This window comes from Plectropomus leopardus, chromosome 10 (assembly GCF_026936395.1).
Source record: "Plectropomus leopardus strain MGB_pleo_1.0 chromosome 10, ASM2693639v1, whole genome shotgun sequence".
In the NCBI taxonomy this organism is placed as follows: domain Eukaryota; kingdom Metazoa; phylum Chordata; class Actinopteri; order Perciformes; family Serranidae; genus Plectropomus; species Plectropomus leopardus.
In genome coordinates this window covers 16034380-16047375 of record NC_142185.1, presented here as the reverse complement: position 1 = coordinate 16047375, position 12996 = coordinate 16034380, and the positions used below count along the sequence as shown (strand labels likewise).

General features: G+C 37.8%; 1 protein-coding gene across 1 annotated transcript in view; it reads right to left on the bottom strand.

The window, feature by feature from the left end:
• The window catches only part of vwc2l (von Willebrand factor C domain containing 2 like), a 197361-nt gene that overhangs the window by 131207 nt on the left and 53158 nt on the right, over positions 1-12996 (bottom strand). Inside the window, exon 2 of the mRNA XM_088083137.1 lies at positions 4618-4756. The gene's annotated coding sequence lies outside the window, so the exon portion shown is untranslated. The remainder of the gene's footprint in view (positions 1-4617; positions 4757-12996) is intronic.

Genomic DNA, 12996 nt, shown 5'->3' with positions numbered 1-12996 from the left:
TATTCTGTCATTTGAGTACTTGCATGTTTACATTGGGGGTCTGGGAGAAACAGCATTCCAATCCTGCCTTTGTCTAGTATATATGGCAGAATTGACAATTAAATTGACTTTCAGATTAAAGTACATAATTTTTGTTAGGTACATAAAGTAACTTACCTCAGCCATGTCTCATACATGGCTGAGCCAACTCAGAATCTGCTATGGTCCACTGAATTACTTTTCTATGACCAAATAAAATCTCTGCAAGCTAAAGTGCAAAAGACACAAATCATCCTGTTATATCACATTAAATTACTTCCCACTCTCATACACTCTCTCTGGCAACAATACATACATTCACACTGTCCATAAACGCAAGGCTACCAGCAGCTATAAAAAATGTTCCTTAGCTGTTTAGCTACTACTTCCACTATTGGTGCCCAAAACTGTATGTATGATTATTTTATATCTGCATTAGTATGTTTACACAACTTAGCAACCACAAAAGGGTGGGCTTTGAAGCTCTGTGTGGCAATGTCGGTGGCAGTGCCAATACACAATAGTCTAACATTTTCAGGAAAATAAAAAGTACCCAATTTCAAAAATATGAACGATATTACTACTGACAGTACTGTAATTTTACACCACAACATGGGCTGTGACAGCAGATGCTGGATTCATTCATGTTGATGATGTTTTACCCTCCAGGGAACAAGCTGTGTTGAAAAAATATCTCAACCGGTGGCTGCTATTTCCTGCTGTTTTGCAGGATGAGTATTAATGTAATGTTGCTGTATTAATGAGTGAAAGGAAAACAAAGCTTATTTCTCAAAATGTTGAATCTTTAAATTTATGCAATAGGTTATTTAATTTTTTATGGATCATCAAATGTCATAATTTAATTAACCTGACACTAGGTTGACAATTTTGGTGTTCTCTCTTTATAGTACGGTAGTTTATTTAATTTCCAGATACATTTCCAACATGCATGTATAAAACCATAATTACAACCATTTAATGTAAAACATGAGTTTAAAAACTAATTTTATTGGGGACCAACTCAATATCCCTGGGACCCACACAAATGACCACTTGTGGGTCCCCGGAACTCTCTACATTGAAAACCTATCAACATCACTGCTAATGTGTCTGGCTGCACCAAAGTCAGGATAACATCTTTTAAAAATTCATTTTATGGGAATTTTCAATCATATATTTTTTCTATTCTTGCTCTAGACTCAGCTTACTGTAAAACCCTTTTCCATCTATTCATCATCAGAAGCTCTAAATGACTGACATGAATATATAACAAGGGCAAAAGCTCTGAATGCCCTCAGGACACCAATCCGTCCAGCTGGCCACGAGGAGGAGCTCAGCTAACAGCCTGACTGGGACTCGTAGACTCGTGCCAATCATGATTCCATAGAGAGCGCTGCACTCAGTGCAGTTCAGTACACATTACTCGTATTACTTGAAACATGGCCACAAATCAAAAAAGACAAAAAAAACTACTCTCACAACCTCAATCAGGATAAGGAAAAAATGGATAGTGGCTGCTGAGAGAAACACCCTGTTATATGTGCACACTAAAATAGTGCGTAGCCATTTTGCACAAGTAATCAATCATCAACACTGGAGCACATTTACAAAAAGACTGTGCCCTGAGAATGTGTGCACTGCCACAGATAGTACATACCATTATTCAGCGGATTTGGTACCAGAATTAAGTAATTTCTAATTACATTATTGATTTGTGGCCTGCATTTGCCATTATCCCTTTTAATTTTTTTTCCACACTGTGCCAGCTGCAGCAGATTCTCTGCACTGTGCTTTTTGAGGGTATTTTCCCCCAGTGGGACCCAGAAGCCAACATGTATACTGCAAAACAGGCTCACTTTGCTTCAATTAATTTGTGGTAATTTGACTTATTTACATTGGGAACATACACCACATAAGCAAAATACCAGCTGGAAAGGCAATGCATGAAGCTTTAAGAGTCCTTTTCTGTTCTGTTCCTGTTAACATGTGATCAGTGGTTATAAATAGCTGTTGCAGTACTAGATGCGTGACATTTTCTCAGATTAAAGAATAAAAATGGGTTCATTGGTGCTGTATTAGCCATTTGGTTATGATGACCATCCCTTTCTGGTTTTGGACTTACTGTCATAATTTCAACAGAAACTTTTTCAGCATTACATTTTACTGGTCTGACTTGGGCAGATTTGCAACGTGTTTCTTTTTCTGAAAATTTCAAAAAAACACAATGCAAAAAACATGGCTTGGCATTGCTTATGTGCATGTTTGGTGTGCATGAGGGCTTCTGGCTCAAGTACAAGTGGGGATCTCAGTCCATTTTTGGATGAAAACAAAAATTAAGTTGATATAATGCCAGTGTGGGTTTGATTGATCATGAGATGACTGTTAACGCAGCGTAAACCGTCTCTGTCTTGTTGGACTGTGTCTTGCTCATTAATAAAAAAAGTGAAGGCGGAGTGGTAGAGGCTGATGTAGACCCTGATGGACGACTTATTTTAGTAATTATAGGAGGGTAGTGTAGCTTTAATAAAGCTAAAAGGGCTAAGTAGGCTAACTGACCTAAATCTTTTGACCTCTATTACAGTATCAGACAAGGAGATGGAGTTTATGAATCAGAGGCAATGGCACCTACTGCACGGCACTGTAAATGCAGTTGTGATGACTTTTTTTTGTGAAACTCCATATTTCTGCTTGTGTGCCTCCTCTGTAATTTTATCACTCTAAATGATGCTGATTATGCCAAGGTAGATGCAGCTGAGCTTGTGTTTTATACAGATCAGATGGTGCAGTGCAATTTTAGTACTCATTTTGGCATGAAATTGCACTAACACTGAGTTGTTGCTTTACTTGGTGAAGTGCATGCAGAAACCTGGGTGATAAAAATACTGTTTACTTTTAGTTTTCTGCTCTGTTTACAGGATAAGTATAGTTGGGTCTTAGTGTTAGTGGCTCCTGAAATGCAAGTTTTACTAATTTCATATATCTATACTTAAATGCACACAGTATTTGTGGTGCTATACATTGACATATGGTTAGGTAACATTTTGTGCCTTGCAACTTACTCTCAGAGAAGCCAGTCTAGACTCTCCTTCCACGGCACATTAAACTCTCTGCTGCTTTTAAAACAGATAAGAACAGCAGATACGATTGGACATTATTGAATTCACCCTGACTCCACCTGCTGATATTGTATTTCTCATACAGATAATGTATTCTTCCTGCTCCAGTCATTTCTCCACAAGACCATATTGCACCATACTGCACCAGGATTGCACTCACGCCTCCAGTCACCAATTGTGCAATAATTATCACACCTGCATGTACTTGAATGTGTATTTAAATCAAAGCAATTTTGCCCAGTTTCAGGCCAATTAAAGGCCAATAGGACCTAGGTAATGCAATAAAAAGCATGATTCACTGAAAGGCTGACTCTTATTTAAGTCAATACAAACCATTTAAAACAGGCTGTTCTACAAAAAGTAATGCACCAGAACCTGTATATATCCCACACAGTGATGAGCAAGTAATTTGTGCATAATATTTTGAAAGGCTTCGATCACATGTGTCAATGTGTGTGTAAAGAAGGGGGCGTCCTGAACAGTCCATCAAGTAGCAGGTTGGGGAGGTAAATGGCTCGCAAAAGGAGAGCGGTGTGTGGAATGTGAATTTACTGTGAATTGTGAATTTATTTATTTTAGGGTAATTCCTTGCCATTTTTCATTTTCTAAACCGAAGCACAGTAACCTTACCTGCCTAAAACCTAACCTTATAACTTTACGTTACTAACATAACTTTACATTAAGAATAACACCATCCATGGGACGCTAACTTGTGGGATATCACACCACCTGCAGTGTCCGCATTTTCAATATCATATGAGCTGTTGTATGAGCTGTTGTATGAGAATATGTCTAAAATCATACAATTTCTTACCCATCTCCCAACAGGAGCCCTTCTAATTTGCTAAAAAGGCTCTTTCCTACACTCATCCTGGAGCAGATATGAGGTAAACCTGGTTTTCATTTTTTTTGACTGTACATCATGGAAATTAATAATAATAATAATTAATTAATTAATAATAATTTTTAGCTCAGGCATAATGTGTAATTGTTGGTGGTTCAATTGGAATCTGATTGTTATTGACCAGTGCATCTGATATATGTTTTAAACATTTCTAGCTTTTAAATTCAAATGTTTGTTTGGTTTTGTATCAGCACTGACATTAACATAAAAATACCATGTTGATATGAGTTTGATCTTACCAGTGTGATGATGTTAATTTTCCTATTTAACAGTTGACACATGCTCTAATTCACTCACAATTGCATTATATTCTAACAATTTTGCTAACTCTGTCACACCAAGGGGGTGCCCTTTCATTTTTGGATAATCTAAGATGATTGTTGTGCTAATCGCTGTGTAATCACATGCTTTTGGATGACACTGAATCACAATGCTACATTCAGCCAGCCTCCCCAGACTGTGTAGTTTTAATTTATGCTGGCAAAGGCACTGAAGTGTAACAGTATTTTCATTGGTTTATGAGCAGGATGTTGTGTTCTCACGAGAAAGCGTACCCAAGAGATGACCATTTGTACCTACCCTGTGCTGCAGCTGCATGCTCGCTCAGTCAGTGGAGTGCGACCAGCATTTTGATGTTATCTCCAGGTCTCGCCTCATGGCACAGCACCACATGCTCGAGGATTCCGCATTCAACATGTCCTCTTGCATCTGTGTCCCACTGTAGAAATGATAAGTACTTCTTGTAGTGATACAGTTTGGTTTATGCTATCAAATATACATTTCCCAAATAGATGTTTTTTTTATGTATAACAGGACAACTCAAGGTGTGTGCCCTAAAATACCTAAAATACACAAAAATACTTTTTACTAGTAATAAATTACCCAAAAAGTCACCACTTCTATTAGTTAGAAATTAAACACTTACAGTGATGGAGCAGCTGTGGCTCAGAGGTAGAGTGGATAGATCAGGGGTCTCCTGTCAACATGTCAAAATATTCTTGGGCAAAATACTGAAACCCAAATTGCTCCTGATAGCTGTTCCATCAGTGTGTGAGTGTATGTGAATGTATAAAAACTGAGTAGCAGGAGGCATTAGGTATGGTAGTGTCAGCCACCAGTGTGCAAATGTGTGTGTGAATGGGTGAATGGGAGTCGTGGCGGGAAAGCACATTGAGAGGTCAAAATGGATTTGAATGTCTTATGTTTTAATGGTTATTCTGCTGGCGTAAGAAGGTTTTATCTAAGTATAACACATTTGTCATAAAACAAACAACATTTTAATTTAATGCTCATGGTGTGATAAACCAAATCTGTCATGACCCCAGCAGGTTTTTTGAAAAAGATACAGGAGCAAAAAGGGAAGCAGCGGAGGCACAGTTCTTGTCTGAGTTCAGAGCTTTGAATCAACCCACTACTGAGTTCAAGTTGACTGTTAAGTCTGGCACATAAACCAGACCCTATACACTCCCACTCTGTCTCAGAGTCTCACTCCGTTTGTAGTCACCATCACAGCTGAATGAAGCTCCCTTCATCGGAGTTTAAGGTGTAACTACAGTGGCAAGCTTTCGGACAAACTTCACACTCTGTGATGGAAAAAGGAGCTGTTGTCAAATTTCACTCACATGGAAAAAAAATAATATGTATTCCCATTTTATGTTCTTACTAGGTATTTATATCAGTTTTATTTGATCTGCACCGCTGTCTGTTGGGATTTAGGTAGTCTGTATTATCATTTTCCCATTATAATAAATAAATATACAGATGAGAAAATAAGTAAATAGACAAATAAATAATACATAAAATGGAAGTTATTGGAGACACATTGTCTGTCTTTATCTTCAGTCTATGGTCTGGTGTTGTTACATGAAACAGCGATTTCTTGGTTAATATAAAAAACATTTTGACTTGGGGCCCAATTAGCCAATCAACACTAATGGTGGAACTACCCAAGTCGTCAAGCTGTTGTCAAGCGCTGGAACAAATAAGGAGTAATAAAAAAAAACGGTGAGTGCTGTAAACAAGAGACACGTTTCCATCAAAGCTGCTCTAAATTGACATGTCGTCTTAATTTCACCCAACATAATAAATGTTTAATTTCGCTCAACTCTACTCTAAAACCCTCTGCAAAACATGTTGGCATGGCTACACATCAATGACGTTATGTTCAGGTGGATATTATGGTCTCTAGCTATTGGTTAGGAAAAATCAACCCCCTTGCCCCCACTGAATTGGTTAGAGTGGATGTAATGTCAAACTGAAGATGAAAATGAAAAGTGTAACAAATTGACATTTCTGCCTGATACCAGGCGAGTATTGTTCCAAAAATAATGGATTTTCAATTCACCAACCAATCGAACCCTTTTGTCGAACGCTCTGTGCCTTGTAACTGCCCATATTGCTCAAAATCCACAACCCCAGCGTACACCACAGGTTTGTGTTACATTTGCAGACTGGTAGCCCTTTTTTATTACATACACCAGGTAAACACAATCACAAGCTTATACTGAGAAAATGAAGGTGGAGTTAAGCATTTTAGATTCTTCAGAAATACTTAATTCATTTTTTATCATTTAACAGAGAACCTGATCCTTTGCCGTTTGCTCTCATTTAAGATTGTTGGCCATTTTAGAAAAATAAACTCAGGATCTGATGCTTCTCAGTGGCTCTTGTAGCAGATAAAACTATTAGAATACAATTTAATTTCCTCTGATCTCATTTTCAGGCTTTGTACAACACTTGAATTTATACTTTGACAAGACTCTCCACTGTGGTTCATGAAAGTATCCTCATAAAATGTCTGTAGAGGACCTAAACTGTGCTTTTAGCCTTGGCAGGATACTAAGTGAAGAAGTACAGTGTTTGTGTTTACTGTGAATTTACGTCGAGCAAAAAAGGGAGACTGTGGAGGTTGAGATTGGGCGTTTAAGTGCTTGGATCTAGTTTCTTACAGATATTCAGCATTGACAAATTTTATATTCTAAACATCATGTCTTTCTCAAACTTTATACAAGAGATACGTATATCAGTAATGGTTTCACCTTACCATCTTTATTTTACAAATGCAGATAATAACAAACTTAAGATGCTAAACAACATACAGGCTAAGCAAACTCCCTATATTTTATATCTTGAGTGTGTGTGTGTGTGTGTTCTTTTTAGTCATTCTTTGCCCCCTCTTGAAATTTTAACATATTTGCACATCTATGAATGCAGACTGTATGATCAAAGGATGAAAGGAACAGCTGCAGAAGAAAGTGCATACTTTTAGACCCAGAACAGTCAACGGTTAAATTTCACTTTCACTACGCCTGGCATGCTGCTGCTCCATCTGTGCACAGAGTACACTCCGTGCTCCGAGAGAGTGTGGTGCACTGCATGACCCAATGGTAGATTTAGTATATTCCAATAGCGCTCCTTATGAATGCTCCAGCTCTAAAACAATGCAGCAGATGTTTTGATTGTAGCGGGCTGCCTCAAATAAATGAATGTGTTCCCACACATGTCAACTCTGGGATACGGCAAACAAGAACTCTAAATGTAGTATGACACATGATCAGTGGTGATTAGCCGATGCTCACCTTGTCGTTTATTGTTTGTATTGTTGTTTTTTGTCTTTGTTTGTTTTTCATTTACACCAGGGTAAAAAAAAAAGAAATCTAAACTATAAAAAAAATTAAGCCCTTCAACTACACTGTAAATAAATGTGCACAAATTCAGTCATACGCATTTATGAAACAACCTTAAAAATAACTTTTTCTCACATGGAAAACATTTTTAAAGCAAAACACATTTTTACTACAAATAAAAAAGTAAATTCCTCTCTAGAATCTATGTTATATTGCTGTGAAAACATTAACAACATTTCTTCTTCAAGCAGCTGTATTTATTCAAAAAAGCAAAAGCAACATTTTACAAGATTACATTAAACACATCATCAGAGATTAATTACCTTTGCCTAATGCTCATTTCTACTGAATAGAGCTTGAACAGATCATAATGTAACTTAATAGAACCTCGGTGAGGCAACGTTAATGGATTTGTTGGTTTTTGACTTTCTTTCTCTCCACAGCTCCTCTCAGTGGTGTATTGGTAGTTGATCAGGTGTGTGTTCTACTCGGGAGATGGGCAGGTTAACGAGAAGGAAGTAGGTAGGCTATACTCATATGTATTCTAATCGCTTTGTGGCTGATAGGTGGGTATACAGTTAATGCCCAAAAAGGTTCCTTCACCTCCACTTGACTCATGTATCGTTCATTGTTCAAACTGATGACATTTCATCTGGGCACAATTTTGGTGCCCCCTTTGGGATGACACCCTATGCAGCCACCTACATTGCCTATGGCAAGCACCACCACTGCACAAGCTCAACCTAAACGTGTCAAAGTGCATAGCCTTTTTCCCCTTTTTGAACGACCAGGTGGTCAGGCAGAAAGCAGCACTGAGTCAAGCAGGGTGTGTGCTCAAGGTGCCGAGGGGGATGATGAAATACGATCAAAGAAAGGCCAGTTTGAGTTGAAGGTTAATCAGACACAGAAACCCCCAGCAGTTTACAAAACTATGAATAAGGATTGAAGATGTTAACGGAGCAATAATCATTTCATCATCTGTCTGAATTAACATCACACAGTTACCCGCCTGGCACATGTTGCACACGTGTCTAATTGGTCGATGAAACACCTGGCATTGCAGTGAGTTGAGGAAACCCTGCGTTTCTTGTGTCTGTGCCAACCTGCTGGCCTCATACAGTAAAAATGAACTAAAGTTTTGCATTTAGTTTTCATGCAGTGCTAATGTCTTTTTGAATGCGGCGATAGAAGTGTAAGGCAATGACAGAGAGGGGCCAGCAGAGCCCATGTGACAGCGATGGAGGATTAATTATGTAATTATCTTCAAGCGTACTGGAATCTCCAGGCATAATTACAAAGCCCCTTCATTTTTTTCTTTTGCCACTGTTTCCAGTCATTTATAGCCTCCTTGTTTTCCAGAAGATTGGATGACATATGGCTGGAGTTGAACATCATTTAATTTTTGGAAAAACACCAAGTGAAGCTATGCGGAGCCCAACTGAAATGGGATAGGCCTGCCATTCATGGCTGAACCTACTGTCAAACAAAACACTGCTGAGTTTCTATTAATTATAGAAGATAACACATAATGTTTTTCCTTAGTACAATATGCTAATTTAAAGTGCATGTTGTGCATTTCTTTTTCAGTTTTGAATTTCTTGACAGATCTAGAATTGTAGCACTGGATTTGACTTTGTTCCTGAGTCAACCAGCGAACCTTCTCAGTCACTCCCAGCCTTCTTTTTGGTAAGATAGCGAGGGTTGGGGTGCACAAACAAAACACACAACTTGTGTGAGCTGAGTATTTGCAGGAAAGCCAGCTACCTGCTCATTAATTCCAATTCTCTTTTATCCCACAAGCTCTGGGGCTTGTTTCTCTTGTCAGTCTTTGCCCCCTGGCAGTCCCTACCTGCTGTGCTGATGTTGATGCTTCTTTGAGTGAGAGACTCCACTCATCTCTCTGAGATCTCTAAGGGTCGAAGCTGTGCAGAGAAAATGCAGCAAGAGACTAACAAAGGAAACCTAGTTATGTCTAAAATATTTACTCTAAAATTAACAAAGGTACAGTGGAAAGTTACATTGATGAAGGTGTCATCAGACTTGATTATTTCCTATGTTTTCGGATACGATTGACATAATCTTGATCTTTATATCTTTATAGGTTTTCTTACATGATTTATATATAATAAACCAGACATTTTTATCTTTTGACTTTAACAAGCTAATAATTGTTTTTAAAACAGTTTGATCTAACTCTAAACAAGTATATTACTTATGGTGAACAGTCAATTAATAAAATTCAGTAAAATCAACATAATATATATATAACAGTTAAATTAATGATACCCATACATGATTAACTATATTCTCTATTCAATAGCTCTGCATAATGAACAATACACAATACAACACTGCATAAATAATTGAATGTTCATTTACATTTTGCATTAAGATGCTCTATGGTATTTATAATTATTTTAATATAGTCTTTAAAAATATATATTTAGAACCATAACACTACTACAATGTGGGCACTGACAAATGAGCTTCATGTTTTTAATATCCTACAGAGTTTCCGCTTTCATAAGAGGTGATGTACATGCTCCAAAAATTAAATAAATAAACAGAAGTTGTTTATTTTTTTGCCAGTCATCTTTCTTATCAACAACATATAAAATGTTAACTTTGTCAGAGTTAATATGCGATATTTTGAATTCTTCAATTATTTATATGGTGACCTCAAGCTACCTGGGTCAAAGGCCGGTACAGAAATGACCTCAGTTAATGGAAAGAAATGCGATCTTTGTCCCTGCCCAGCTCCAGAAAGACCCAAGCTATTTCAACAAGTCTTCAGTGAATTTATCACCAAAGCTCTCCTTCATGTCGTTGTCATCTGCCCTTCACTCGTTAGCCTCTGATGGACATTCTCATTCTGAGTGGTGTTTCACTTGTCTCAGCCCTGCCAAGGTCACTGTCACTCACCCACTGACTATGAAAGCATTTATGACACTAAAGACACATTTAGCATCACATCACAGGAAAAGTGCTCCCGTCTTCCACTTATTATCTGATTGACAGATAGAATATCAAATATTAATGAGATAGGAGCAATATAGCTAGGTGACAGAGTTTTGGAGGAAGGAGATGACAGTCGCCATGTTTTTGACATGTCAAAGACCCAATTTTCACCAAAATAACACCTTGCCCTGCTTCCCATCGTGTTGTACTTTCCTTCCACCTTTGCAGCATGCATGCTGTGCAAGGCACAAAAATACCACAGGGCCAGAAAGTGCATTTCATAGTCATGAAAATAACAAGTTTCAAAACTTGCACTAGTATTTCAACTGCCATGAAAGTAGGACTCAGCAACAGGCCATGTTAAGAATCAGCTAAAACACTTGCACAAACATGATTAGGTTTTGTCTAAATACCTTAATGCAGTAACACAGTATACTCCTCTCTTTTTTCACCATCATATTAAATGTTGATTAATGGTTGAGTGAATTTGTTCAAAAGGTAAAGCTATAATCATTTCAAATATGAGCTGCAATGACAGAATTAAATACTCAACCTGATCTCACAGAAGTATGTGAAATGATGACAACCGTTTAACATGGTATGACTAATGATGGCACGTAATGTGTTGATATTACGTGTCAGAAGCTTCACAGTTTGAGACACATGGTTAACTTGTGAAATGGTCACACTTTTGTTGAGGAACCAAAACTACTTGGTTAGGTTTAGACAAAGACTGGGATTTTAGTTAAAATGAGTGTGTTAGATATGTACGGAATATGAATATATAGCATAACGTGACAGACGTACGCAAAGTACAAAAGAATGTTAGGTTAAAATGTTTACTTTGGTTGCACGTGGGACATGTCAATTGTTTTTCCAACCCACTCTGGATGAAACCAAGCCCACTTCCGTATGAAAAAAGCAGCCTTCCAGATAATAAGGCCTCATGTTTGACTGCCACCATTCTGTTGTGGCATGTAGCAAATCAGGTGCTGGCTCAAATATACATGTGAGAAGTTAGCTTTCTGTCAGGCAGTCATTTCTGGCCTGTCTGACAAAAGTGGCATCAATAGCTTTGAACATCATCTTTGCAAGAAAACAATGAGGATCTGTACCCCCTCATTCCTGTCCTTAGAGGCAGGAAGTTGGGTTTTGATTCCTCCTCTACCAGTTCCGCCAATCACTGTTCATCTGCACATCCCACACATAGTATCCCTTAAACTACACCTATCGTTATTTTCCAAGCTATTGTGGCCCTTCAGGAGCTGTGGGGTGCAAGTCATGTGGAAGTGGGTGTGGTTTCAACTGAAGTGGGTTGAAAAAATAATAGATGACAGTTCAGTGATCTGCTGGGTAAAAGTCCTGTGTTTGTTTGACTTATCCACCACCACCAGCTGTCACAGACTTTGTTGCACTTTATATATCTTTGCAGTCAAAGTACTGCAGTGTTAAGCTGTTGTGGTCATTTCAAATATTTCAGTGCGATTCGATTGTAAATACTGTCTAGCTATTTGCTCAAATGTGTTTTATGTAAGTGTACTGTTAGAGCAAACATGGAGTGCAAGGACACAATTGCCAATTAATGATAAAAGACATGTTGAACTGGTTTTTTGAATGTACATTTTCCATTATAGCCATCCTGTGTTCCACTGTACTATTAACTGGCAAATTTAAAAAAAAAACATGCAAGCAAACACATGCAAAATGTGCCTAAGAATAGATGAAAGAAATATAAAAGCACAAACATCCACTGAGTCAATGTGAAGTAATGAAGTAAAAGTACAGCAAGGTGATTTTATTGTCAACACTCACAAAATAAGTCTGTGCATTTCATATAAACTTGTGCAAAGATTATTTGACTTTGGAGGATTGCTAATTACACACTTAAATGCACCCTCTCTTGGCAATATTCAAATTTGAGGTGAGATTTGTACTTATTTGTCATGTGCTCCCAGCCAGAAACACAATCATTTGGACAAACAATGTTAGAAAACACTTCTAATCCCCATCTTTTTTTTAAAGAAAACAGATCCTGTGATTGTGGAAGACTGAAGCACCGTCATAACAGCCATGCTACCACAGTCTGTGGCATCTAGATGCAAGCTAGTGTATTTCCCCCCTGTGAAAAAATACAAACTCAAGCTGAAGGCTGCCATGAGGGAGCTGATCGGTCAGAAAAAAAAGATTTGTATTGTTTTTTCTTTCATTCAAAAAATAATAGTGTTGTTGTGTTTCTGGTTGTCTGGTTTGTAAGGTGTTTTCATGGTGCTGAAAGGAGAGCTCCTATAAATTGCTAATCTTGCTGTTTTTGTGGTTTTTGTAAAATCTGTTGTGCTGTTTGGAAAGCTTCAGTAGTCTACACCACATGCACCAT